Source organism: Panthera tigris, chromosome B3 (assembly GCF_018350195.1).
Source record: "Panthera tigris isolate Pti1 chromosome B3, P.tigris_Pti1_mat1.1, whole genome shotgun sequence".
NCBI classification, from domain to species: Eukaryota; Metazoa; Chordata; class Mammalia; order Carnivora; family Felidae; genus Panthera; species Panthera tigris.
The window spans coordinates 39,313,538-39,329,105 of record NC_056665.1 but is presented as its reverse complement, the minus strand read 5'-3'; the positions used below and the strand labels follow the sequence as shown (position 1 = coordinate 39,329,105).

Genomic DNA, 15,568 nt, shown 5'->3' with positions numbered 1-15,568 from the left:
GAGAATCAGGAACTCATAAATTATTGGGAATAGAAATTAATACAGCCATTTAAGAAGATATTTCTTCCAGAATTGTATTCAAAGGAAATAAATGGGTGGATGGGTGTTCACTCCAGCATGCTTACCAAAACACTGAGAAGGTCCTAAATGTCAGTAGCAGATTGGTTAAATAGACTCTGGTTCATCCATACAACAGAGTTCTAGAAGAACTTAAACTAGATTCGTATTAGGGGCACCTGGGTGGCTCAGTTGGTTAAGCATCCGACTCTTGATCTTGGCTCAGGTCATGGTCTCATGATCTCATGATCTCATGATTTCATGACCTTGTGATCTCGTGGTCGTGAGATCAAACTTTGCATTGGGCTCAGCCCTGACAACATGGAGCCTGCTTAGGATTCTCTTTCCCTCTGCCCCTCTCCCTCTCTCATACTTTCTCTAAAATTTAAAAAAAAAATGTAAAAAATTAGCTAGATTTGTATTTAACAGTGAAAAAATTAGACTGCTTCACAGTATTATAGAATTTCTTATGTAAAAATACAATATTCATTTTTATTTGTGTATTAAAGAGTCTGAAAGAATATGTACCAAACTGTTACTACTATTTAAGGAAAGAAGGGGAGGGTATCAGCTTTTGTGTTTTCATTTTGCACGTAATAGAAAATTACACACAAATATGCCTCAATAATAAGTTGTATCTATTGGCCAAGTAACCAAAATGTCCAGCCTTAAAGTGGGCTTTGTTGAAGGAATGACACCAGGGCTCAACAATGTCATTCAGCTGCTAGCTTTCCTCTGGCTTGTAACTCTGCCTTCAAAGGTGAAAGCTTCTTGAGGACATTATGTTAAGTGAAATAAGCCAGACATAAAAGGACAAACACTGTATGATTCCACTTATATGAGGTAGTTAGAGTGGCCAGACTCATAGAGACGGAAGTAGAAGAGTGGGTGCCAAGGACTTGTGGGGAGTGGGAAAAGGGGAGTTGTGGTTATGGGTATAGAGTTTCTTTTTGCAAGATGAAAAGTTTTCTGGAGATTGGTTGCACAATGATGTGAATGTGTACTTACAAATGGTTAAGATGGCAAAGTGTATGTATATTTTGTACCACGGTTTAAAAAAATATATTACATTTAAAAAAAAAAAAAAAGGCCTTATCCCAAGGCTGGCTCCCCCTGGTGGTGGGAGGGTTGCTGGCACATTCAGGCCTGTGGACTTCTGTTACTTGTCACACAGCAGTCGTGGGCACATGCCTGCTCCTGAATCATGCACATTCTAGGGACCCATTTGTAAACTTAGGGAGAAATTTTGGTTGTTATAGTGATTGGGGCATTTAGAGACTGTGGGCCAGAGATACTAGATTCTGATAATGTATAGGACAATCCAATCCAACACAGAATTTCCCTATATCTTGCATAACTTTTAATGTCCTATTTGACTTTAATATACATTTAAAAAACCTGTTCATAATCATCTGAACCTAGACCCTAACTCCATTTTATATATAACATGAACTATTTTTGCATGTTCTTAATATATACTGAACTTGAAGATATGAGAATTATGGGTAAAGTGAGAGAAAATAGTACTTTGTTTCACTTGGAACTCTACCAAGAGTTGTTCACTATTTCAGAAAATCATGTTTTCAACAACCAACACCACTGACGGTATTTGAGTTACCAGCTCAGCCCTGCATATTGCAGTTCACACTGCATAATGCAATTCACACTGCATATTTTATCTCAGAAATCAGGATGTATCTTATGATCAGTGACATCTTAGATTCTATGAAATACGGTACTGAATATTAGTATGCATTTGCAGCTATTGCTGGAGCCGTTTCTCACTTGAGTTCTTGTAACAACCTCCCGACTGATCTCTCTGCTTCCACCCAGCAGTCTATTCTCAATAGAGCAGCCAGATTTTTCTTTTTAAAATGTAGATGAGATCATGTCACTCCTCTGCTCCAAACCTTCTAACGCGCCATTTTACGGAGTGTACAAGACTTGCAATGTCCTATGAGGCCCTGCAAGATCTGGCTCTGTTACCTTTCTGACACATCTGCTTCTGCTTTTTCTATTACTGACTCCAGTCCACCTCACTGGCCACTTAAAGCGCACACACTCACCAGACAAGCTTCTGCCTCAGGGCTTTTGCACTGTCTATTCCCTCTGCCTGGACACTGTCCCCCTAGACAGGTGCATGATTCATTCCCTTACCTCCTTCAAATCTTTGCTGTAATGTTACTTTCTAGTGAGGTCTGCCTTGACCGCTCTATTTTAAGCTGCAACCCACTACTCACTTCCTTACTGTTTCTCCCCCCCCCATCATCCTTATTAACTTCTAATATAATATATAATTTACTTATGTGTTGTGTTGATTGCCGTCAGAATGCAAATTTCATAAGGTAGGGATTTCTGTCTGTATAGCCAGGAAATTTAGGAGAGTGCTCAAACACTATTTGTTGAATGAATGGTGATTCTGCCAGTAGGCACAAGCCTCTAACTATCTCATTATGTCTCCTATTATTGTTGTGCTCAAGCATCTACACAGTGAAATAGATATCATTTTATAATGAATTATTTTCCTCTTCTCTCTGTCTTATGTTATAATTATAGCATATCCTAAGTTGTATTATACAGTCTATTGATTTGCTAAGTCAGGATGGTGAAGTAGTATTATGAAACGTTTGTTACAATGTCAGGGGTTGGATGTTAAGGTTGAGAACTGCAGGTTTAGACCGTTCCAAAGGCCACTCCTTGAACTGCGGGTGGAGATAATCCCAGCAAACTGCCTGGCTGCTTCCTGGATGGGAGGGGTGGGGTGGGTGTTAGGGAGGCCACCACAGCGTTGGCAACCAGGAGGAAACACACTGCCTTTTCCAGCTTTACTATATTCCCATATTGTTCATACTCTTTGAATATTTTACAATGAGCATTCATTCCTTTTGCAACAAGCAAAACCAATAAGGATATTTTTATTTAAAATACTATTGCAGAGGCACCTGGGTGGCTTAGTTGGCTAAGCCTCTGACTTTGGCTCAGGTCATGATCTCGCAGCTGGTGGGTTTGAGCCCCGCGTGGGCTCTGTGCTGACAGCTCAGAGCCTGGTGCCTGCTTTGGATTCTGTGTCTCCCTCTCTCTCTGCCCCTCCCCTGCTCACGCTCTCTTTCTCTCTCTCAAAAAATAAACATTAAACAAAAATACTACTATAAAATATGGAAAGCAGATAAGCAAAAGCAAAACAAATCACCTGTGATCTTATTCTCACCTCTAACATTTCATTTTATAACCTTTGGTTTTTCAGGCATGTGTGTCCACATTTGGATTTGGGGGATCATGTGGTTGGAGGTGTCTTTTGTCAAGGTTATTCTGGCAGCCCCTGTTGGATTGAGGGTAAGGCTAGGTTGTAGCCTGACAGTGGGGAAGGAGGGCTTAGACCAGACCAGTGGCTGTGGGGATGGAAAGGGACACGACTCAGAAATACTGTAAAGGAAACGCGCCTTATCGTGTGCATGTGAGTGAGAGCAGCGGGGCCTTTTGTGTCTGTTTTGCATCTGTGCATTCCAGCCTTGCATTCAAGAATATTGAAGAGGAAGGAGGACCTTTTGTCTGGGTTTGTGCTCTGTTTCTCTCTCACTCTCTTTTTAAAAAACAATAAGCTGCAATTTTTTTTTTAATTTTTTTTTAATGTTTATTTATTTTTGAGACAGAGAGAGACAGAGCATGAACGGGGGAGGGGCAGAGAGAGGGAGACACAGAATCGGAAACAGGCTCCAGGCTCTGAGCCATCAGCCCAGAGCCCGACTCGGGGCTCGAACTCACGGACCGTGAGATCGTGACCTGAGCTGAAGTCGGACGCTTAACCGACTGAGCCACCCAGGCGCCCCTAAGCTGCATTTTTGAAGTGTGGAATTTGATGAGTTTTGAGATGTGTATACACCTGTGAAACTATCACCACAACCAAGGCAACGAACATATTCACCATCTCCACAAACATCCTCATACCTTTTAACCTGCCCCCCCCCCCCCACTCTTGTCTCGAGACTACTGATATGCTTTCTGTCACCCTAGGTCAGTTTGCATGTTGCGGAATGTTGTATAAATGGGATCATATGCTATTTATTTTTTTCCCTCTGGCTTCTTTCACTCGGCATGATTATTTTGAGATTCGGCCACTTGTGTGTATACCAACATTGCTCAGTACTATTCCTTTGTGTCGATGCACCAAAATTTACTTATCCGTTCACCTTCTGATGGAAATTCAGGCTATTGCTAGTTTCATGCTATTACAAATAAGTTTGCTATGAACACTCATATATAGGTTTTTGTATGGGTATATGCTTTCATGTCTTTGAAATACATAGTTAGGAGTGGATTGACTGGGTCACACAGTAAATGTTCCTCTGTTTTAAGCTTTGGCTCTATGTCTAAAAGTGCCACTTTTATCTTCTTTTTGCTCACCACAACCAGTTTAGAATTGTGGCATTTTTATTTCTCAGGGATGAAAGGATCTTTTTGCCCCCCAAATGACCGAAAACAAAAATGAGACTCTGGTGGTCTGCTAGTTTTTTTTTTTTTCTCTCTTTTAAATGAGCATGACTCTTATCCACATGGGAGATTGCGTGGGCTTGATGGGGTCCCACACTGCCAAAGCCAATTCGCTCTTCTAGGAGGTGGTGGTAAACACACAGCCGCACACAGGGGCACAGGGTAAGAGTGTGGAGAAGGAAGGAGGATGGTAATTGGTACTCATCTAAAGAAATTACTGTAATGGTGAAATTTCAGAGGTCATAGCAGGTGTCATTTCTAGGCTGGATGTGGATGAGGATGAACAAGCTAACTTTGATCCAAAAAGCCAGCCAGTCCACAGGAGTTCTGGGAGGCTGTCAGGAAAGAGGCAAAAAGCCCCAGAAGGATAGTGATCCTGGGAAGACTGAGGAACTCATAGTATCCTGTCCCAGTCTTGTGACACTATCGCCCTTTTATCCTGACCTTCTGTTTCCTGTATTTTTCCATTTTTTTAAAAACTGAAATCCATTTCCTTATGGTTTTGTGTATTAAAATATACATAAAATTTACTATTTTAACCGTTTTAAGTTGATTGGTGGCATTCAGTACATTCATTATGTTTGCACAAACATCACCACCATCCACTTCCAGAACTTTTTCATCATCCCAAACAGAACCTCTGTACCCAACAAACAATAGCTTCAACCTTCTGTCTGTAAGAATGTACTCACTCTAGGTACCTCATAGAAGTGGAATCATACAATATTTGTCCATTTGTACCTGGCTTATTTCACTTAGCATAACGTGTTCCAGAGTCACCCATGTTGGAGCATGTAGCAGAATTTCCCTCCTTTTTAAGGCTACATAACATGACATTATTAATATATACCACCTTGTGTTTATCCATTCATCTGCTGATGGAACCTGTGTTATTTCCACCTTTTGGCTATTGTGAATAATGCTGCTATGAACGTTGGTATCTATCTGGTATCTGAACATGTATCTATCTGGTTGAGTCTGTGTCTTTGCTTTTTGGGGGGGTATATACCTAGAAGTTGATTTGCTGTACCATACAGTACTTGTATGTTTAACATTTTAGGGAAAAGTTTTCAATTAGCAATAATCGCGCCTCGGATAAACCTCATTGGCTATGACACTGCCACTGCGCAAAGCTTGTTTAACTTTTTAAAGAACCACCAAACTGCAACACAGCGGCTGCACCATTTTACATTCTCGTGAGCAGTGTACAAGGTGCAGTTTCTTCGCATCCTTGTCACACTTGTTTTGTTTTGTTAATAAAAGCTATCCTCATGAGTGTAAAGTGGTATCTCATATGGTTTTGATTTATATTTCTCTAATGAGTGATGATGTTGAGCATCCTTTCATGTGCTTACGGGCCATTTTGTATCTTCTTTGGAGATATGTCTATTCATGAAGTCCTTTGCCCATTTTTGAATTGGGTGGTGTTTTTCTTTGTTTTTGTTGTTGTTGTGTTAGTGTTGAGTTGTAATTGTTCTTTATAGATTCTGGATATGAATCACTTATCAGATATTTGATTTGTAAGTATTTTCTCCATTCTGTGCGGTATCTTTTCACCCTCTTGATAGTGTCCTTTTTAATTTTTGAAAGATGACTGTGGTATAAGATTTATGATCTATGAGTACTGAACCTAGAAGACTAAGAATATGTGAAAAGTATGGGGCGCCTGGGTGGCTCAGACAGTTGAGCGACTGACTTCTGCTCAGGTCATGATCTCACTGTTTGTGAGTTCGAGCCCTGCATCAGGCTCTGTGCTGACAGCTCAGAGCCCGGAGCCTGCTTTGGGTTCTGTGTCTCCCTCTCTCTCTGCCCCTCCCCCACTCATGCTCTGTCTCTCTCTGTCTCAGAAATAAATAAACATTAAAAAAAAATTAAAAAAAAAAAGAATATGTGAAGAGCAAAGTGTTATAATAAAAGTCAGAAGGGAGCACCTGGGTGGCTCAGTCGGTTAAGCATCAGACTCTTGGCTTCAGTTCAGGTCATGATCTCATGGTTCTTGAGTTTGAGCCTTACATCAGGCTCTGCGCTGGGAGCATGGAGCCTGCTTGGGATCCTCTCTTTCCTTTTCTCTGCCCCTCCCCTGCTTGCTCTCTCTCTCTCTCTCTCTCAAAATAAATAAACTTAAAAAAAAAACTCAGAGGTTATTGTGATTCAGATTTCATAATCTGGAAAAAAATATCTATAGTTGAACTACATAGCATTTTGGCATAAATAATAAGTTATAATATACATTTATTTTAAACATGTATGTTTATGACTTAAATATATTTACACATACATTTATTTTACCATTTCTTTCTTTAAGAGTAGTTGGTGTTTTAGTGACTGTCATCAGATAATCAAGGTTGAGAGTTTCTTTTCTTGTGTATGATTTGTTACCTTACAATATACTCAATAGAAAACATAAAAAGCCCCCAAACCAAATCTCACCACGTCATAAGGTCTGTTTACTTTTTTCTCTCAAAAAATTCTTATTGTGAAATAAAGTCAGCATTACAAAAAGGAGCATGAAATTGATATGTAGAGTTTAACACATCGTTATGAAGTGAATGACACTATAAAAATCCTTTTGGATCAAGAAATATGACACTGTGTTTCCTTAACAAATAGCACCATGTATGGAAGTATTTTGTGTCAGGCTAGTGGATCCCTGGGCTCCACCCAGGGGATTTTGTGACTATTTTGTGGGATACTGAAGGATCCTGTGGGATCCTGAGGGATACTGTGGGATCTCAGTATTTTGTGAGATACTGGAGGGAAGTATGTGTGTTCTGGGCACTTTTCCTGAGACCTGGGGAGTATGCTCAGCCTTTCCAAAACAAGCAAGGATGGAGATGCGATGTTCATGGTATCCTGCCCTTTTCACACCATAGGCCCTGGCCGGGCCTCTAGCTAGTCTTTGCTATTAACTCATGGTTCTCAACCTTGGCACTAGTGATATGTTGGGCCAGATAATTCTCGGTTGTGGGGGAGCTGTCTGGTGTATTGCGGGATGTTTAGCAGCATTCCTGGTCTCCATTCCCTAGATGCCGGGTGGTGCACAGTTGTGCACTCCAGGCATGGTGCCAAGAGCGATACATACATCATTTTAATCTTCATGTTTGTCCTCATTTTGCAGATAAGGAACTGAGCTTCAGCAGGGTTAGGTGAATTATTAAAGGTGTTACAGCAAGTGAATGGCTGAGTGCGAGTTTAAACACAGACCTATCAGTCCCCACTCTGTTTTCAGTAACCATGTAAAGTTGCCTCCCAGGTGGTGGAGGATGGCATATATTCCAGATCTTGCTTCCTTCATTAAGACATTTCAAATCTGGGGGCACCTGGGTGGCCCAGTCGGTTGAGCATCCAACTTCAGCTCAGGTCATGATCTCCTGGCTCATGAGTTCAAGCCCCGCATCAGGCTCTATGCTGACAGCTTAGAGCCTGGAGGCTGCTTCAGATTCTGTGTCTCCCTCTTTTTCTGCCCGTCCTCTGCTCGCACCCTGTCTCTCTCTCCCTCTCTCTCTCTCTCTCAAAATAAATAAAAACATTAAATAAATTTAAAAATTGGGGGGGAAATGCAAGCTGATGCAGCCACTCTGGAAAACAGTATGGAGAAAAAAAAAAAAAGAGGTTAGAGTGGGAGAGAGCCAAAGCATAAGAGACTCTTAAAAACTGAGAACAAACTGAGGGTTGATGGGGGTGGGAGGGAGTGGAGGGTGGGTGATGGGTATTGAGGAGGGCACCTTTTGGGATGAGCACTGGGTGTTGTATGGAAACCAATTTGACAATAGATTTCATATATTGAAAAAAAAAAAAGAAAACAGTATGGAGGTTCCTGAAAAAACTAAAAATAGAACTACCCTACGACCCAGCAATCACACTACTAGGTATTTATCCAAGGGATACAGGTGTGCTGTTTCGAAGGGACACGTGCACCCCCGTGTTTATAGCAGCACTATCAACAATAGCCAAAGTATGGAAAGAGCCCAAATGTCCATCGATGGGTGAGTGGATAAAGATGTGGTGTATACACACACACACCACACACACCACAGACACACACACACACACACACACACACACACACACACCACACACAATGGAGTATTACTCGGCAATCAAAAAGAATGAAATCTTGCCATTTGCAACTACATGGGTGGAACTGGAGGGTATTATGCTAAGAGAAATTAGAGAAAGACAAAAATCATATGACTTCATATGAGGACTTTAAGAGACAAAACAGATGAACATAAGGAAAGGGAAGCAAAAATAATATAAAAACAGGGAGGGGGACAAAACAGAAGAGACTCATAAATATGGAGAACAAACAGAGGGTTACTGGAAGCATTGTGGGGGGGGGATGGGCTAAATGGGTAAGGGGCATTAAGGAATCTACTCCTGAAATCATTGTTGCACTATATGCTAATTTGGATGTAAATTTAAAAAAATTAATAAAAAAAATAAGAACAACAGTTGGGGCACATGGGTGGCTCAGTAAGTTAAACGTCTGCCTCTTGATTTCAACTCAGGTCATGATCTCACAGTCGTGAGATGGAGCCTCTGCTCAGCACAGAGCCTGCTTAGAATTCTCTCTCTCTCTCTCTCTCTCTCTCTGCCAAGTGCCACTTCCCCTTAAAATATATAAATATTAACAATCAAATAAGAAAAAAAATTTTTAGAGACATTTCATATCTATATTTCTAGGCTTTTTACTGGATATTTTCTTTTGGTTTTCCTACCAGCTGTTTAAATTGGACATTCCTAAAACTAAAGTCAACATTTTGCTTTTTTTCTGTTTTCCTTTTCCCTCACTTCCCTTCTCCTATTAATCATTCTTCCAAATCAATATTAAACCCCTGATCTTGGGGAGCCAGAGTGTCTCAGTCGTTTAAGTGTCTGACTTCAGCTTGGGCCATGAACTCACGGTTCGTGAGTTTTGCCCCATGTCAGGCTCTGTGCTGGATGGCTCGGAGCCTGGAGCCTGCTTCAGATTCTGTGTCTCCTTTCTCTGTTCCTCTCCTGCTTGCACTCTGAGTCTCTCTCTCTCTCTCAACAATAAATAAAGATTTAAAAAATATTTAACAAAACCTGATCTCTTTGACTCTTTTTTATATTTTCATAAGCAGAATCTCATATTTTTGTACATCTTGTCCAAACTCTATATTTCATTTCTAAAAAAAATATTTTTAATGATTAGTAATGCAATCCTAGTCAAAACCCCAATATGGGTATTTTTGGAACTTAAGAAGTTTACTCTAAGGTTCATCTGAAAAAGTCCCTAAATATAGCCAGCGTTTAGAAAGAAAAAAGCAGTGAGAAGGAATTTCTGTATTTGTTTTTATTTATCAAATACATGTTCTTATTAGATGTCAGGCACTATTCTTTTTGTTTTAGAGAAAGAGGGAGAGGGAGGGTAGGGGAGGGGGCAGAGAGAGAGAGAATCTCAAGCAGGCTCCAAGCTCAGTGTGACACAGGGTTGGATCCCACGACCCTGAAATCATGACCTGAGCTGAAATTATGAGTCAGACACTCAACCAACTAAGCCAATCGGGCAGTATTCTGAGCACTACACAAATATTTACTCATTTAGTACCACGTATGAGACAACGAAATAGACATAAAGCTATATAATAAAGCATAAAGCAGTGTGATATTGGCATAGGAATAGAAAACTTGACTTATTGGACTGTATCAGGTCAGGTCCTCTGGAATTAGAAGTGTAAGAGATTTGGGGCACCTGGGTGGCTCGGTCGGTTAAGGGTCTGACTCTTGGCTTCAGTTCAGGTCATGATCTCACAACTGGTGAGTTCCAGCTCCTCATCGGGCCCTGCGCTGACAGCGCGGAGATTCTTTCTCTCCCTCTCTCTGCCCCTCCCCTGCTTGCACTCTCTCTCTTTCAAAAATAAATAAACATTAAAAAAAAAAAAAGGGGGCGCCTGGGTGGCTCAGTCGGTTAAGCGTCCGACTTCGGCTCAGGTCATGATCTCACGGTCCGTGGGTTCGAGCCCCGCATCGGGCTCTGTGCTGACAGCTCAGAGCCTGGAGCCTGTTTCAGATTCTGTGTCTCCCTCTCTCTCTGACCCTCCCCCATTCATGCTCTGTCTCTCTCTGTCTCAAAAATAAATAAACGTTAAAAAAAAAAAAGATGTGTAAGAGATTCATTTGGGAGAAATGTCTGTGAAAGACACAAGGGAGAAGTAGGGCCTTCAAACCACAATTTAGGTCTAATACCCATGCAAGGAGAGAGGGAAGAAAGGAGGATTGGGTAGGAAGAGCCGCAGATTATAATACAATTCTAAGAAAATCTCAGCCAGGCCAATCTCGAGCTCCAAAGACTGCCTGTTAGAAGAGCCTCATTTTAGACAGAACTGTTCTAGCTCTAGTACCCCTGCCATGCTCAGTCATGGGGAACAGTCCAGAGGGAGCGTGGTTTCAGTGGAAACATCATAGTAGATCTTGGAGGTGTGGCAGCTAGAGACTGTCAGCCAACAACACTTCTCACACCAGGCTCTCTTGAAGGGACACGTGAGCAGTGTTCCTCTGTAGTTGCCAGAGGTATGGTGTGAAGATTCAAGAACAGACTCATGTGTATGTGGGAGCGTCACTTATAATAAACTAGGCATTTCGAATCAGTGGGAAAAGATGGACTGTTCGAATCAATGATGTTGAAACAATTGGCTATCCATTTGGAAAGAATTAATGTAGAGTCTTATGTCACATCATCCACAATATAAGTGAAAGCTGGATGGAGAAAAAAATTATAAAAATATTTGAAGGAAAGATTTTTAAAAAATAATCTTGGTGTGGAGAAGCCTTCTTATGCACCATGTAATACCCTGAGCCATAAAAGAGGCGTATGGAAAAAAAGCATCATTAATGAAATTAAAAGTCAGGTGATAGATTTGAAGAAAATATTTGTGCCATATGTAACATGCAAAGGATTAAAAGGTAAGTATATATAAAGAGATCCTCTACATCAATATGAAAAGATAACCCAACAAAAGGATATTGACAGGCAATTCACAGAAGAAAGATAAATGGCTAATATATATAGGAGAAAATATTTACACTAACTGGTTATCAGAGAAGTGAAAATTACTGAGCAAACCAGATGGGCAAAAATTAAAAGTCATGCTAGTATTTTTTTTTAAGTTTTTAATTTTTTAATTTTTTTTTATGTTCACTGATTTTTGAGAGAGAGGAGAGAGTGAGAGGGGGAGGAACAGAGAGGGAGACACAGAATCCAAAGCAGGCTCCAGGCTCTGAGCTATCAGCACAGAGCCCGATGTGGGACTCGAACTCACGAACTGTGAGACCATGACCTGAGCCGAAGTCAGATGCTTAACCAACTGAGCCACCCACTCACCCCAAAGTTTTTTATTTTTTTAAAAATTTATTTTGAGAGAGAGAGCAAGCAGGGGAGGGGCAGAGAGAGAATCCAAAGCAGGCTACGCACTGCCAGCACAGAGTCTGATGTGGGGCTCAAACTCACAAACTGTGAGATCACAACCTGTGCCGAAATCAAGAGTCAGACGCTTAAGTGACTGAGCCACCCAGGCACCCTGTTAGTATATTTATATACTAGTGTATAAAATATTGCAAAGTAGCTGGGAAAATAAATATTTGACTTCCTAGTCTCTAGGGAAGTAGGCAAGGAAGAAATGGTTTAGGAATAGTTTTTTTTTTTTTTTTAATATTTATTTATTTTTGAGACAGGGAGAGACAGAGCATGAACAGGGGAGGGTCAGAGAGAGGGAGACACAGAATCTGGAACAGGCTCCAGGCTCTGAGCTGTCAGCACAGAGCCCAACGCAGGGCTCAAACTTACAGACTGTGAGATCATGACCTGAGCCGAAGTCGGCCGCTTAACCTACTGAGCCACCCAGGCGCCCCTAGGAATAGGTTTTAATTTAGTGAACCTTCAATATCTGCTATATCCACTGGTAAGAGAATAGGAATGGTTGTACCAACTATGGTATATCCTTGCTAAGTAAAAACTATATAGCACATGAGTTAAATCTATATGGACTGGAAAAGAAAGAAAGAAAGAAAGAAAGAAAGAAAGAAAGAAAGAAAGAAAGAAAGAAGTTTTCAAGATGGAAAACAGTACATGTAACCTAATTTTATATATACTAAAAAAAAAAAAATGTAGCAGTTATCTCTGGGGTTGGAGGAATTATTGAAGTGGAGGAGGCCCTAAAAGGTTTGCTCCATATTTCTGGGGGGTGCCTGGCTGGCTCAGTTGGCAGAGCATGTGACTCTTGATCTTCGGGTTGTACGTTTGAGCCCCATGTCGGGTGTAGAGATTATTTAAAAATAGAACCCTTAAAAAAAAAGATTTACTTTATATTTCCGTATTATTTAAGTCATTTACATTAAATTCTTATATTTCTTGAGCGATTAAAACAGACACATCAATCAATTACTACCCCTCCTGCAAAAAACAAAACAAAACAAAACAAAACATGAACATAAAACCCTCTCTTCTTTGTCCATGGGATCCATTCACTGTTTTTTCCATAACAGCCTTTGGTTTTTCTTTCTTCTCTATTCTAATAGATGTACTCCATTTCTATTAGTTTGTGTCGGGTTAATTGCAATAACCTTCTGATACACCTCTTTTTTTTAAATTTTTAATGTTTATTATTTATTAGAGAGAGAGGAAGCAAGCAGGGGAGGGTTAGAGAGAGAGGGAAACACAGAATCCAAAACAGGCTCCAGGCTCCAAGCTGTCAGCACAGAGCCTGATGCGGGGCTCAGGGCTCGAAATCACGACCCGCGAGATCATGACCTGAGCGAAGTCGGAGGCTTAACTGACTGAGACACCCAGGCGCCCCCTCACACCTCTTTCTTTACCCCAATCCTGCAGTCCACAGACACCTTACTTTTCCTAAGACCAGGTTGACTTCAATAATCCCTCTGTCCACAAATCTTTTATGAATTCCCCCAAAGAGTTCAGAGGGATGCTAACAGGTGTTCCATGGAAAAAGAGGTCTGTGGTCTTGGTGAATCTGGGAAATTCTGTGTTTAACACAGTGAAAAAAAGCTTTCTTCAGAGTGAAATACCTAGACTTTAAAATGCCACTGTGCTAAGGGAACTTCTAAAGTGGAGGAGGCTGTGTAATTCTTCTCAATTTATTTGGCCATGCAATCCTTCTTCTAAGTAACACTATTGACCTTCTCAGGACTACACTTTGAGAAACAATAGCTTAAGCGGAAAAGTTCATAATTATTCTTCTGGCATTAATGGCCTTGCTCAATGCCTGGCCAATCAATGGCCTGGCTTTTTAGCATCTGATTTCCTCCACTGTTCAAAATGAGTTTCCTTCCTTGCTTTTTTTCTTCAGGGGGTCAATGCTAGTTCCTCCAGGGAATCCTTCCTAATTATCTCAGTCTCTCTGAACTGTGGCACTTATCACCACAACTCTCATTAATGACATCTTCACAACTGCCTAGTTATTGATATCCCCCTTTTCTTGGGCCCCTTTTGTTTACTCATCTGAGTAGAGCTAGGACTGTGTCTTATAATCTGTGGTACCTGTAATATTTAGCTGCTTGAGAATATGGTGCATTTCCCCCAATGTGGATAATACTTACCTTTGCACAAGGCAGTATCTAGACCTTAGGTAAACCTTCTATTGCTTATACTATCACAGAAAGCACTAAAAATGACACTGGATAAGTTTCTTATTGCTGCTGTAACAAATTACCACAAACTTGATGACTTCAAACAACACAAATTTATTATAGTTCTGTGGGTCAGAATTCTGCATGGTGGTCTCACTGGGCTAAAATTGAGATGTTTGCAAGGCTGTATTCCATCTGGGGGTCATGGGGAAGAATCCATTTCCTTCCCTTTTCCATCTTCTAGAAGCCTGTAAATTTCTGGGCTCCTGGTCCCCTTCTTCCATCCTCAAAGCCACAAGGGCTGATTGAGCTCTTCTCACACCACATCACTTTTCCACTTGTAAGGATCCCTGTTACAAATTGGGCTCACCTGGAAAATGTAGGCTCTCTTCCTATTTTGAAGTCAGTTGAAATTTGCAATTTTAATTCCATCTATAACCTTAATTCCCCTTTGCCATGTAATTTAACCTATTCACAGTTTCCAGGAATTGGGAAGTGGACATCTTCAGGGAGCCATTATTCTGCTCACCACAGGTATCCTTGCCCCAAAGTCTAAATTGAAGGTTTGCATATAGGTGGTAGGGGGTATGGCAGCAAACGGGAAAAACGTTTGGTAATAACAAAGCTCTTACCAAATACAGGGAGGCCCTGCTGCACGATCTTTGGGGAGTCACTTAAGTCTTAGTATCCACATTTCTGCTAAAATGAAAATTGCCACTCTGGTCTCTGCTTGTTTAATGAAATAATTATGTAAACGGGTTTAGCTTAGAGGATGACAAATACGGCTCAAGAAGTTCTTGATGAATCTTGATGAGGAGGGTGGGCGAAGTTCTCTAAATGACATCGGGAGATAGTTTGAGATTTCCAGAGAAAAGGAGGGAAAAGCGCCTGTCCTTGAATGAAGTTGGAGGTTGAAATTCTAGCAAAAGGAATCGAGTTGCATTGAAGCTTTGGAAGTAAGCTTTGAGGCAGAGAAGCCCAAGTTAAAAAGAAGGCGAAGTGAACAGTCTCCTTAGGAGACACGCAGGTGACAGTGACTACAGAAACGAAGGGGGGAAATTTGTGAACTCCCGTAGGCAAAGATTATGTTTAGAGAAATTCTTTCCCTACTTAGTTCAATAGTTCAAGGCCATATATACCGCAATTATAAAATAACCAGTTGGTGAATAGGTAAATGAAGTAAAAACGTGGTCAGGAAAAAAACAGCACAGCGCAGGTTCCACCGAGATTTGAACTCGGATCGCTGGATTCAGAGTCCAGAGTGCTAACCATTACACCATGGAACCACCACAGTAGAAGGGCCGCCTTGGGCTCTCTAATTCTTACACAACCCCGCCCCCATCTACAAACCTACCACGAACAAGCGGGGCTAAAGCTCTTCCCAACACCCCGCTTCCCCGCATAGCGGCGCGAG

The 15,568-nt window shown here is 41.1% G+C and overlaps 1 non-coding gene and 1 pseudogene across 1 annotated transcript; both read right to left on the bottom strand.

Moving 5' to 3' along the window:
- Window positions 1–5,552: 5,552 nt before the first annotated feature.
- On the bottom strand, window positions 5,553–5,680 carry LOC122239759 (annotated as a pseudogene).
- A 9,688-nt stretch (window positions 5,681–15,368) lies between these two features.
- Window positions 15,369–15,440, bottom strand: TRNAQ-CUG. The gene has a single exon. It is a non-coding gene; the product is annotated as a tRNA-Gln (tRNA).
- Window positions 15,441–15,568: the final 128 nt, after the last annotated feature.